We start from the raw sequence: 13,628 nt of genomic DNA on the forward strand, positions 1-13,628 counted from the left end.
AGATTCTGTTTTATTTAAATGGCTGATAAAATAAGTTGTGCTGAATGGAATGTATATTCCTGTTTTTTTGCCTAGAGGGATTCTCTATTTTTTTTAATCTGATTACCCTGTAAGGTATTTACCATCCTTATTTTACAGAGGTGATTCTTTTTCTTTTTCTTTAATTAAAATTCTTCTTTTAAGAACTTGATTGCTTTTTCCTTGTTCTTACGATCCAAGGGTTTGGGTCTGTGTTCACCTATGCAAATTGGTGAGGATTTTTATCAAGCCTTCTGCAGGAAACGGGGTGTAGGGTTTGGGAGGATTTTGGGGGGAAAGACGTTTCCAAGTGGGCTCTTTCCTTGTTATATATTTGTTAGATGCTTGGTGGTGGCAGCAATAAAGTCCAAGGGCAAAAGGTAAAATAGTTTGTACCTTGGGGAAGTTTTAACCTAAACTGGTAAAAATAAGCTTAGGGGGTTTTTTCATGCAAGTTGCCACATCTGCACCCTAGAGTTCAGAGTGGGGAAGGAACCTTGACAAACATGTTCTCATTGAACCCACAGATGACCTTCCAGGCATATACTGTGCAGCTGGGTTTCCAGGATTTTTTACCCCCCAACAAATGGGTGAGATGTCTGGTTTTGGGGATAGAGCACAGGTGAAGCAGCTCTGCAAAGCATACTCTTCCCTCCAAACCAGAAATCTGCATGGGAGCTTAATGCAGCTGTTTGCAACATTACCTGTCCCTCCATGACTTTGACCCCTGAGAGAAAGGGGATAGATAGTCTTGGGCAGCACAGCTTGTAACTGAGTCTGTGTCTTCAGTACAGAGTTAACTCAGGTGTAGAGAACACAAGTTAATGCCTCTCGAGTTAGCTTAGCTAGAATTAGTTAGGGACAACTCTCAAGTTATAACTTGAGTTAACTCTGCAAGGAAAACAGGCCCTTTATGAGCCATGCTGCCAAGTCAGATAGGGACAGAGAAGCAGCTGAGTAGGGGTGCCCGTTCATTTGGAGGTTCCAAGATGCATGGAAATGGATCCTGATTTCCCTACAGATTCTCAGACTCCATGCTGATTGAAGTTTTAACTTAAATTTCAGGGTATTTTTCCATGGGAGAAAATGGGAGAGTGATAGAGACCAGTGTGTATTTTTGAACATGATGCACTATATACAACACAGTCATGTGAGTATAATAAAGAATCACAGAGTTACTTTCTTCTAACTTTATTAGAATATGGAAAATCATATTTTCTCTAAAACCACTGTCTCTCTGCTTCACTGCAGAGCTTCCACCTACAGCCTTCCCCATCTTCCTGACTTACTGCACTTTTAAAAAGAAACAGCACACATATATATTCACAAACACAGCAGGTTTTTAGTTTTCTATGTTAATAAAAAAATTAAAAATCCTTAATGTGAATTCCACCATGGAAAAAATCTCTGGAAAGTTTAACCTGAAGTAGATTATATGTTCAAAATAACTCCCCATATAATTTTATTGTATTTGTATATTTTAAAGAGAGTTTTAACAAAGATCATAAAAGGACCTAAAGTGTATGAGGCTTCAAAGCTGTACTACATGCCTAACAATAACTGAAATCATCACTCTTTGCGGATGATACTAAACTGGGAGGAGTGGTAGATACGCTGGAGGGCAGGGATAGGATACAGGGGGACCTAGACAAATTGGAGGATTGGGCCAAAAGAAATCTGATGAGGTTCAATAAGGATAAGTGCAGGGTCCTGCACTTAGGATGGAAGAACCCAATGTACAGCTACAGACTAGGGACCGAATGGCTAGGCAGCAGTTCTGCGGAAAAGGACCTAGGGGTGACAGTGGACGAGAAGCTGGATATGAGTCAGCAGTGTGCCCTTGTTGCCAAGAAGGCCAATGGCATTTTGGGATGTATAAGTAGGGGCATAGCGAGCAGATCGAGGGACGTGATCGTTCCCCTCTATTCGACATTGGTGAGGCCTCATCTGGAGTACTGTGTCCAGTTTTGGGCCCCACACTTCAAGAAGGATGTGGATAAATTGGAGAGAGTCCAGCGAAGGGCAACAAAAATGATTAGGGGACTGGAACACATGAGTTATGAGGAGAGGCTGAGGGAGCTGGGATTGTTTAGCCTGCAGAAGAGAAGAATGAGGGGGGATTTGATAGCTGCTTTCAACTACCTGAAAGGGGGTTCCAAAGAGGATGGCTCTAGACTGTTCTCAATGGTAGCAGATGACAGAACGAGGAGTAATGGTCTCAAGTTGCAGTGGGGGAGGTTTAGATTGGATATTAGGAAAAACTTTTTCACTAAGAGGGTGGTGAAACACTGGAATGCGTTACCTAGGGAGGTGGTAGAATCTCCTTCCTTAGAGGTTTTTAAGGTCAGGCTTGACAAAGCCCTGGCTGGGATGATTTAACTGGGAATTGGTCCTGCTTTGAGCAGGGGGTTGGACTAGATGACCTTCTGGGGTCCCTTCCAACCTGATATTCTATGATTCTATGATTCTTTGGAGTATGGTAAACTAGACGAGAGAGCAAAACAAATCAAGTATTTCCAGCATTCCGTTGTTCTAAACTAGGGAGCAAGAAAAGGAAAGTATTCACGGTGAAAAGAAAAGGAGGACTTGTGGCACCTTAGAGACTAACCAATTTATTAGAGCATAAGCTTTCGTGAGCTACAGCTCACTTCTTCAGATGCATATCGTGGAAACTGCAGCAGGCTTTATATATACACAGAGAATATGAAACAATACCTATTCCCACCCCACTGTCCTGCTGGTAATAGCTTATCTAAAGTGATTTCCAGCACAAATCCAGGTTTTCTCACCCTCCACCCCCCCACACAAATTCACTCTCCTGCTGGTGATAGCCCATCCAAAGTGATAACTCTTTACACAATGTGCATGACAATTAAGCTGGGCTATTTCCTGCATAAATCCAGGTTCTCACATCCCCCCCACCCCCATACACACACAAACTCACTCTCCTGCTGGTAATAGCTCATCCAAACTGACCACTCTTCAAGTTAAAATCCAAGTTAAACCAGAACATCTGGGGGGGTGGGGTAGGAAAAAACAAGAGGAAACAGGCTACCTTGCATAATGACTCCAAGTCTCTATTTAAGCCTAAATTAATAGTATCCAATTTGCAAATGAATTCCAATTCAGCAGTTTCTCGCTGGAGTCTGGATTTGAAGTTTTTTTGTTTTAAGATAGCGACCTTCATGTCTGTGATCGCGTGACCAGAGAGATTGAAGTGTTCTCCGACTGGTTTATGAATGTTATAATTCTTGACATCTGATTTGTGTCCATTTATTCTTTTACGTAGAGACTGTCCAGTTTGACCAATGTACATGGCAGAGGGGCATTGCTGGCACATGATGGCATATATCACATTGGTGGATGTGCAGGTGAACGAGCCTCTGATAGTGTGGCTGATGTTATTAGGCCCTGTGATGGTGTCCCCTGAATAGATATGTGGGCACAGTTGGCAACGGGCTTTGTTGCAAGGATAAGTTCCTGGGTTAGTGGTTCTGTTGTGTGGTATGTGGTTGTTGGTGAGTATTTGCTTCAGGTTGCGGGGCTGTCTGTAGGCAAGGACTGGCCTGTCTCCCAAGATTTGTGAGAGTGTTGGGTCATCCTTTAGGATAGGTTGTAGATCCTTAATAATGCGTTGGAGGGGTTTTAGTTGGGGGCTGAAGGTGACGGCTAGTGGCGTTCTGTTATTTTCTTTGTTAGGCCTGTCCTGTAGTAGGTAACTTCTGGGAACTCTTCTGGCTCTATCAATCTGTTTCTTTACTTCTGCAGGTGGGTATTGTAGTTGTAAGAAAGCTTGACAGAGATCTTGTAGGTGTTTGTCTCTGTCTGAGGGGTTGGAGCAAATGCGGTTGTATCGCAGAGCTTGGCTGTAGACGATGGATCGTGTGGTGTGGTCAGGGTGAAAGCTGGAGGCATGCAGGTAGGAATAGCGGTCAGTAGGTTTCCGGTATAGGGTGGTGTTTATGTGACCATTGTTTATTAGCACTGTAGTGTCCAGGAAGTGGATCTCTTGTGTGGACTGGACCAGGCTGAGGCCCGTTGCCAACTGTGCCCACATATCTATTCAGGGGACACCATCACAGGGCCTAATAACATCAGCCACACTATCAGAGGCTCGTTCACCTGCACATCCACCAATGTGATATATGCCATCATGTGCCAGCAATGCCCCTCTGCCATGTACATTGGTCAAACTGGACAGTCTCTACGTAAAAGAATAAATGGACACAAATCAGATGTCAAGAATTATAACATTCATAAACCAGTCGGAGAACACTTCAATCTCTCTGGTCACGCGATCACAGACATGAAGGTCGCTATCTTAAAACAAAAAAACTTCAAATCCAGACTCCAGCGAGAAACTGCTGAATTGGAATTCATTTGCAAATTGGATACTATTAATTTAGGCTTAAATAGAGACTTGGAGTGGCTAAGTCATTATGCAAGGTATCCTGTTTCCTCTTGTTTTTTCCTACCCCACCCCCCCAGATGTTCTGGTTTAACTTGGATTTTAACTTGAAGAGTGGTCAGTTTGGATGAGCTATTACCAGCAGGAGAGTGAGTTTGTGTGTGTATGGGGGTGGGGGGGATGTGAGAACCTGGATTTATGCAGGAAATAGCCCAGCTTAATTGTCATGCACATTGTGTAAAGAGTTATCACTTTGGATGGGCTATCACCAGCAGGAGAGTGAATTTGTGTGGGGGGGTGGAGGGTGAGAAAACCTGGATTTGTGCTGGAAATCACTTTAGATAAGCTATTACCAGCAGGACAGTGGGGTGGGAATAGGTATTGTTTCATATTCTCTGTGTATATATAAAGCCTGCTGCAGTTTCCACGATATGCATCTGAAGAAGTGAGCTGTAGCTCACGAAAGCTTATGCTCTAATAAATTGGTTAGTCTCTAAGGTGCCACAAGTCCTCCTTTTCTTTTTGCGAATACAGACTAACACGGCTGTTACTCTGAAACCTATTCACGGTGAGTAGCTTTTCCAAGCACAAGGTATAACTACAGGGATTTTTTTACTGTTGTTTCTCCAGAAGGGAAAGTAAAAACCTAACACACACAAGTTCTGATAGACAAAAGGGCAGTATTTCAGGGTTACATCCAGACAGATGATCTTTCCTAAAATTCTGAATATATCTGAATGAGCCCACAGGCTTACATCTGAAACTGCATTAAAAATAACATCTACATTACAAAATGGGCTTTTAATAGACGAACTTGACCTGTTTTGAAGCGCTGTCAGTTTGCCTCCAGCTCTTTCCAGGACTACAGTTGCCACTCCTATTTGGTTGCCATCTTTCAGTAGTATGGTATGGTAACACTGTATCTGGCTGCTCTGTGTGATTTAGTAACACTAAAACCAAATTAACCAGTCTCTTGAGGATTCCCCCTAACACTGGGGCGGGGGGATGGAAGGAGGGGATTCCTCAGGTGGTTTAGAGTGGATACAATGGCTCCTGTCCCACTATCCCACCCCACCAGCAGTTCTGGGGGTATGTTATGAAGAATTGGGTGTGGCCAGGGCACAACTACATGCCAAAGTTTCCTGGCCACTAGCGTAGCTATTTGGGGACAGTGGGCAGCTGGTATTAGTTATAGCAGCCTCTCGCCCCAACCAGAGTTCACTGTCCCCAGTGTTTGGGACTGAAAAAAGCAGGTGAAAGTTACCTTTGTCCCAACTCACAAATCTTGCGATGCGCACGCTTTGGCCGGATGAGAGGAACTGCCTCATAAAGTTTTCTGCTTGAATCTACGGAGTCAAATTACTGAAGAAATCCAGACCTAAATTACTCCAGAGTGGAAAAAAGGGTTTCCTCAGACTTTTAGGACCAAGATAAAATGGACGTCAGTGGGCGGAGTCATATAAATGATTGGATCCAGGAGTTAGTTTCAGTATTGCCCACCCTTGGGATTTTATCGCAGGTTTCATGATATTCAGTGTCTCTCTTTAAACTTCCTCAACTCTATAATTACATGAAATTCTCAGCTTTCATTTAAAAAAGGAGGCCCTTGCGACTGTGGAAAAAAAACCCTCAAAAACTGTGACCAAAGTATGTTCTTGAGGCTCAAACACCACAAGACAAATATGAAGAACCCCAACTGTATTATTTTTTTAAATGTCTCATGATGATTTTTAACCCAATCTCCCGGGAAAACCAAGAAGTCTGCTGCTTGCCAGGGGCTAAGATTCGCGATGTGATGGAGAGACTGCCGAGACTCATCAAGCCCTCGGATCGCTACCTCTTCCTGCTTCTCCACGTGGGCACCAATGATACTGCCAAGAATGACCTTGAGCGGATCACTGCGGACTACGTGGCTCTGGGAAGAAGGATAAAGGAGTTTGAGGCGCAGGTGGTGTTCTCGTCCATCCTCCCCGTGGAAGGAAAAGGCCTGGGTAGGGACCGTCGAATAGCGAAAGTCAACGAATGGCTACGCAGGTGGTGTCGGAGAGAAGGCTTTGGATTCTTTGACCATGGGATGGTCTTCCATGAAGGAGGAGTGCTGGGCAGAGATGGGCTCCACCTTACGAAGAGAGGGAAGAGCATCTTTGCAAGCAGGCTGGCTAACCTAATGAGGAGGGCTTTAAACTAGGTTCACCGGGGGAAGGAGACCAAAGCCCTCAGGTAAGTGGGAAAGCGGGATACCGGGAGGAAGCACAGGCAGGAATGTCTGTGAGGGGAGGGCTCCTGCCTCATACTGAGAATGAGGGGCGATCAGCAGGTTATCTCAAGTGCTTGTATACGAATGCACAAAGCCTTGGAAACAAGAAGGGAGAACTGGAGGTCCTGGTGACGTCAAGGAATTATGACGTGATTGGAATAACAGAGAGTTGGTGGGATAACTCACATGACTGGAGTACTGTCATGGATGGTTATAAACTGTTCAGAAAGGACAGGCAGGGCAGAAAAGGTGGGGGAGTAGCACTGTATGTAAGGGAGCAGTATGACTGCTCAGAGCTCCGGTACGATACTGCAGAAAAACCTGAGTGTCTCTGGATTAAGTTTAGAAGTGTGAGCAACAGGAGTGATGTAGTGGTGGGAGTCTGCTATAGACCACCGGACCAGAGGGATGAGGTGGATGAGGCTTTCTTCTGGCAGCTCGCGGAAGCTACTAGATCGCATGCCCTGGTTCTCATGGGTGACTTTAATTTTCCTGATATCTGCTGGGAGAGCAGTACAGCGGTGCATAGACAATCCAGGAAGTTTTTGGAAAGTGTAGGGGACAATTTCCTGGTGCAAGTGCTAGAGGAGCCAACTAGGGGGGGAGCTTTTCTTGACCTGCTGCTCACAAACCGGGAAGAATTAGTAGGGGAAGCAAAAGTGGATGGGAATCTGGGAGGCAGTGACCATGAGTTGGTTGAGTTCAGGATCCTGACACAGGGAAGAAAGGTAAGCAGCAGGATACGGACCCTGGACTTCAGGAAAGCAGACTTCGACTCCCTCAGGGAACGGATGGGTAGGATCCCCCGGGGGACTAACATGAAGGGGAAAGGAGTCCAGGAGAGCTGGCTGTATTTCAAGGAATCCCTGTTGAGGTTACAGGGACAAACCATCCCGATGTGTCGAAAGAATAGTAAGTATGGCAGGCGACCAGCTTGGCTTAACGGTGAAATCCTAGCAGATCTTAAGCATAAAAAAGAAGCTTACAAGAAGTGGAAGGTTGGACATATGACCAGGGAAGAGTATAAAAATATTGCTCGGGCATGTAGGAATGAAATTAGGAGGGCCAAATCGCACCTGGAGCTGCAGCTAGCGAGAGATGTTAAGAGTAACAAGAAGGGTTTCTTCAGGTATGTTGGCAACAAGAAGAAAGCCAAGGAAAGTGTGGGCCCCTTAATGAATGAGGGAGGCAACCTAGTGACGGAGAATGTGGAAAAAGCTAATGTACTCAATGCTTTTTTTGCCTCTGTCTTCACGAACAAGGTCAGCTCCCAGACTGCTGTGCTGGGCATCACAACATGGGGAATAGATGGCCAGCCCTCAGTGGAGAAAGAGGTAGTTAGGGACTATTTAGAAAAACTGGACGTGCACAAGTCCATGGGGCCGGATGAGTTGCATCCGAGAGTACTAAAGGAACTGGCGGCTGTGATTGCAGAGCCATTGGCCATTATCTTTGAAAACTCGTGGCGAACGGGGGAAGTCCCGGATGACTGGAAAAAGGCTAATGTAGTGCCAATCTTTAAAAAAGGGAAGAAGGAGGATCCTGGGAACTACAGGCCAGTAAGCCTCACTTCAGTCCCCGGAAAAATCATGGAGCAGGTCCTCAAAGAATCAATCCTGAAGCACTTACATGAGAGGAAAGTGATCAGGAACAGTCAGCATGGATTCACCACGGGAAGGTCATGCCTGACTAATCTAATCGCCTTCTATGATGAGATTACTGGTTCTGTGGATGAAGGGAAAGCAGTGGATGTATTGTATCTTGACTTTAGCAAAGCTTTTGACACGGTCTCCCACAGTATTCTTGTCAGCAAGTTAAGGAAGTATGGGCTGGATGAATGCACTATAAGGTGGGTAGAAAGTTGGCTAGATTGTCGGGCTCAACGGGTAGTGATCAATGGCTCCATGTCTAGTTGGCAGCCGGTGTCAAGTGGAGTGCCCCAGGGGTTGGTCCTGGGGCCGGTTTTGTTCAATATCTTCATAAATGATCTGGAGGATGGTGTGGGTTGCACTCTCAGCAAATTTGCGGATGATACTAAACTGGGAGGAGTGGTAGATACGCTGGAGGGCAGGGATAGGATACAGAGGGACCTAGAAAAATTGGAGGATTGGGCCAAAAGAAATCTGATGAGGTTCAATAAGGATAAGTGCAGGGTCCTGCACTTAGGACGGAAGAACCCAATGCACAGCTACAGACTAGGGACCGAATGGCTAGGCAGCAGTTCTGCGGAAAAGGACCTAGGGGTGACAGTGGACGAGAAGCTGGATATGAGCCAGCATTGTGCCCTTGTTGCCAAGAAGGCCAATGGCATTTTGGGATGTATAAGTAGGGGCATAGCGAGCAGATCGAGGGACGTGATCGTCCCCCTCTATTCGACATTGGTGAGGCCTCACCTGGAGTACTGTGTCCAGTTTTGGGCCCCACACTACAAGAAGGATGTGGATGAACTGGAGAGAGTCCAGCGAAGGGCAACAAAAATGATTAGGGGTCTGGAACACATGAGTTATGAGGAGAGGCTGAGGGAACTGGGATTGTTTAGTCTGCAGAAGAGAAGAATGAGGGGGGATTTGATAGCTGCTTTCAACTACCTGAGAGGTAGTTCCAGAGAGGATGGTTCTAGACTATTCTCAGTGGTGGAAGAGGACAGGACAAGGAGTAATGGTCTCAAGTTGCAGTGGGGGAGGTTTAGGTTGGATATTAGGAAAAACTTTTTCACTAGGAGGGTGGTGAAACACTGGAATGCGTTGCCTAGGGAGGAGGTGGAATCTCCTTCCTTAGAAGTTTTTAAGGTCAGGCTTGACAAAGCCCTGGCTGGGATGATTTAATTGGGTATGGGTCCTGCTTTTGAGCAGGGGGTTGGACTAGATGACCTGCTGAGGTCCCTTCCAACCCTGATATTCTATGATTCTATGATTTCTGGGGGCCTGACTCATGGTTTTTGAGTGCTTGGGACTGGCAATACTGTAGTTTTCACACTTCTTCCGTGCAGGCCATATTAAAAAGGTGTGTGTGTGTGTGTAAGTAAAACAAGAAGCAGAATGAGATCTGGAGTTAAAACACAGCTTGACTGAAACCTTATGATTCCCTCACATCACATATCGACAAAATAAGAACCTCAGCTTAGTGTCCCTTGAAACACAGAAGCACAGGTAATAGATAACACACACATTGAAACTTGCACTACGGATCACTCCCTCACAGGCAACCCACCATCTTAAGAGACCACTTTAAACTATCCCCAGCTTTCCAAAATAGTTTTGTTTGACCCGTCATAAAAAAACCCACCTCTATTAGGCAGCCAGTATTTGCCAGTACATTTGGTAGATGTTTAGACCTTTTAACTGTATTATTTTCCTCTGAATGGCACTATATCAGCCACACAATCACGTATACCCATACTAACACAATTATGGTTTTCCTGCTTACCACTGTAAAAGGAGCATCTGAAGGACCCAGGCTGTCAGAAGAACACAAACCAAAGCTTCCACTTGTCAGTTTCAAAGCAGTGCCATGGCTGCACCTTGAGGTTGTTACTCTGGAGCTTCCACAGGCAACTGTATTTTGATGCTGGAAAGGAGCAGAATGTTACCTTAAAGAAGCAGCTTCTCCGTTTTTAAAAACTCCCATGAAGCTTTCCCTTCCTTATCTTTAAGTAGGGGAGATGGGGGGAGGAGGGAATAGGATAGAACGTTCCAGGTTACTGAACATCAAGGTCCAGGTTTGTGAGTTTGTAAGATGTTTCTATCCTGAAGAAAATTCTAAGAGCTGTGTATTATTCCTGAGGTTCTAGTGCGTATGTCCATCAACAGACACAAGTTGTACACATTTATTGGAAGTGAACATAACCTTTTTTTGCAGAACCTGCACAAACACTGTCTATTAACCTATTGCAATGAGCTTTACTGTATTGCACTCAGTTATTCTAATTTTACATTTTAATGCTTCTTTCTGATATTATGAAGAAATATTGCACACTGCATTATCAGACACTGTAGAAAAAGACATTACAGTCTGAAAAGTCTCAGGAAAAGAGTGAAAATAATTTCCAGGCACAATATTGCTGATTTAGGAGCTGTTTTTTAAATCAAAATATTAGTGTCATAGTATTAAGGCGAGGTGTCTAGGTGTCTGTATATTATAGAAATAAAAAGTACCTTACGGCAACAAAAAATAGCCGTAGATTCCCGATGAAGAAAAATATAAGCTTCTTCCGCCAACCATAGCTTCAGATGAAAAAAAACAAGTCAACACACAGACCCTAAGCCTATCAAACAGGCAGACACTTTTTGCTCTTCTTCACAAATGGGTGAAGTCATAAAACACATAATAAAAACCCCTGGAACTTCAATTCTATCACTCTGAGCACTGGACTTGGACTCAGAAAACTTGGGATCTATTCCCAGCTCAGGCACTGACTGGGTGGGTGACCTTGGAAAAGTCACCGCCCGTCTTTGCCTCGATTTCCTCATTTGTAAAATGGGGATAATGATAGGACCTTCTTTGTAAAGCCTATGAGAACTACTGATGAAAAACGCTATATAAGAGCTATGTATTATTGGGCTTTTGAATTACTCCAGCTCCTTCTCTCTTTTCCAAAGCAGTGTGGGAAACAGAGCACAAAAAAGGATGAAAGGAAGAATTGTCCCGTGGTTAGAGTGCTAGCCTGATCTGTGGTAGACCTGTGTTCAACTCCTGCTCCACCACAGACTTCTTCTGTGACTTGGGCAAATCACTTAGCCTCTCTGTGTCTGTTTCTTATCTGTAAAACGGTGATAATGCTACTGCCCAACCTCCCGGGCTGTTGGGCACATAAAGACATTAAGGATTGTGAAGTCCAGTGATGGGGGCTATATAAAACCCATAGAAGGGTAGATCAATAGAGTTGATGCCCATCCATGCTGAGGGTGAAATGACTCAGCCATCGGTCTCATAGTTGAGACCAGAACCCTGGAGTCTTCAACTCCCAGGCCTGTGCTCCAAGCACTACTGCTTTCTACATACAAGGACAAGGCTGCTCTATTCATTCTAGGTCCAGGAAATCTCTCTGTATATTTAGGTTTAAGGTCTAAAATCCTAAATTTTTCAAAGGTGCCTCTCTGGAGACCAGGTAGTATTTGACATCCACTGATACTGTGTCATAGTAAAATAAGAGGTGAACCAATTACCTATAACTTTAAAAAGGGGGGCAGAATTTAACTAGGATCCATGAGATGAAAGTAAGAGGAAATACTTACTCTGAATATGCAAAAAATCTTCCTGAGAGTGACTGTCAAATAATCTCTCAAGGTAACGGGAACAAAACTCTTTTGCTTGGGAGTGTTTATACTACACATTAGAATAAAAGCACTAGAATATGTACTGATGAAGAAAATCTTGCACTGGCAGAGAGATGGACGGGATATTTCTAATCAATATTTTTTCCTTCTCCAATTTAAATCTTTCAGATTTATTTTTGCTTTAAGTTATTTGAATGACAGCCATGCCTAGATGCACTGAGAGAGGAATCTCATTGCGCCAGACTCTGTACAAACACAATGTAAATGAAAAAATCCCTGCCCAAATTTCTTGTAGTGTAAATAGACAGAACAGACAGATGATGGGAGGAGAAACAAAATCACAGACTGGTAAAGTGATTTGTCCAACGTTACACAGCAGGTCAGAAGACAACCAGGGAATTAATTGGACCCAGGTTTCCTGACTCCCAGTTCAGTGCACTATACTCCCTGATTTTTTTTTAAATTATGTCTACATACAACTATTCATATGCACACTGGCATTAGGCATTCAAGATGTGTGAAATCTGAATGGATGGAATCTATAGTTTTAGCAGAACTGCATCTCTGTTTTAGGTACATAATCAGCAACACTCTCCAACCCTGAACTGGTCCTCCGGCCTACAGCTGGCAGGCCTGTAGTGTGTCACCAGCCAAGCAGATAACTACAGCAGCACTTAGCAACTAATTCCTGAACCTCGGCATATAAAATAAGGGACTGACTATTTGAACAAATGCCATGTTGTGGAAGGGGGGAGAAAACCACAGAGAGAAGAAATTATAGTGGCTTGGTTTAATGAGCCGGCATACACACTGCAGACTTAATGGACAGCGTTGACAGGGTTCAATTATAAAGAAGTCTGCAGCCTCATTACCACCACTGGTTGTCACTTATGGTATTAGTTCAGAGGACCTATACAGTGGGAGGCACACAAAGGAAAGAGGGGAGGAATAAATGAAAATGGAAAGCTTTCTTAAAAAACAATAAGGATATATGGCCCCAACTCACAAAACAGAGTGCATCAATCTGAAAAGTCTGACATAGGTGTAGTAGAAGGAACAGAAATCCACATACCTACACACACCCATACCCACACCCACATCCCTTCCTCCCTATCAGACACAGATTCCTGAAGGAATAATTCAGAAAACTGCAAGAAAGCTTAGACATCTGAAGGAGGAAATAGAGTCATGAAATCTTTTTTATCCACACAAAACCACTCACTTTTTTTATGTATTTGTAATGTGTTAAACCACCTATTGACACTCTCTTCCATGAGTAGGGCCCTACCAAATTCACAGTTACAAAAAACACATCACGATGGGGCTGCACAGGGCTCCCTGGGCTGCCACAGGGCCAGTGACATCCAATGCCTCAGGCATGAGGTACAGGGAAAGTTGCAGTCCTGGTGGGGCAGAGGATAGCCCTATCATGGTCCCAATCCCTCACACGTGTGAGAGCAGGGCGACACGCACTCCCTGCGCTGCCGCAGGAGCCATTCAGCAGCAGGGTTGCCTCCCCCACGACTGGGGGCTTTTCCTCTTCACAGTCCTGGCCAGGGGCCTCTGCTCTGTTATCTGAACTGCCGCATTATCCAATTCCCTTCCTTGTCCCCCAGTATGAGACACATGCCCTCTGAAGCATATATCTCATGCCTACGGTCAAGGAAGG

The 13,628-nt window shown here is 44.5% G+C and overlaps 1 protein-coding gene across 2 annotated transcripts in view; it reads right to left on the reverse strand.

Annotated features, from left to right (window-relative positions):
• Nucleotides 1–13,628, reverse strand: part of NAV3 (neuron navigator 3) — an 846,806-nt gene that overhangs the window by 780,933 nt on the left and 52,245 nt on the right. Inside the window, exon 2 of one of the 2 annotated variants that reach the window (XM_078851119.1) lies at nucleotides 10,110–10,250. The exons of the other annotated variant lie outside the window; for it this stretch is intronic. The gene's annotated coding sequence lies outside the window, so the exon portion shown is untranslated. The remainder of the gene's footprint in view (nucleotides 1–10,109; nucleotides 10,251–13,628) is intronic. 2 annotated transcript variants of the gene reach the window in all.

This window comes from Lepidochelys kempii, chromosome 1 (genome assembly GCF_965140285.1).
Source record: "Lepidochelys kempii isolate rLepKem1 chromosome 1, rLepKem1.hap1, whole genome shotgun sequence".
Taxonomy (NCBI): Eukaryota; Metazoa; Chordata; order Testudines; family Cheloniidae; genus Lepidochelys; species Lepidochelys kempii.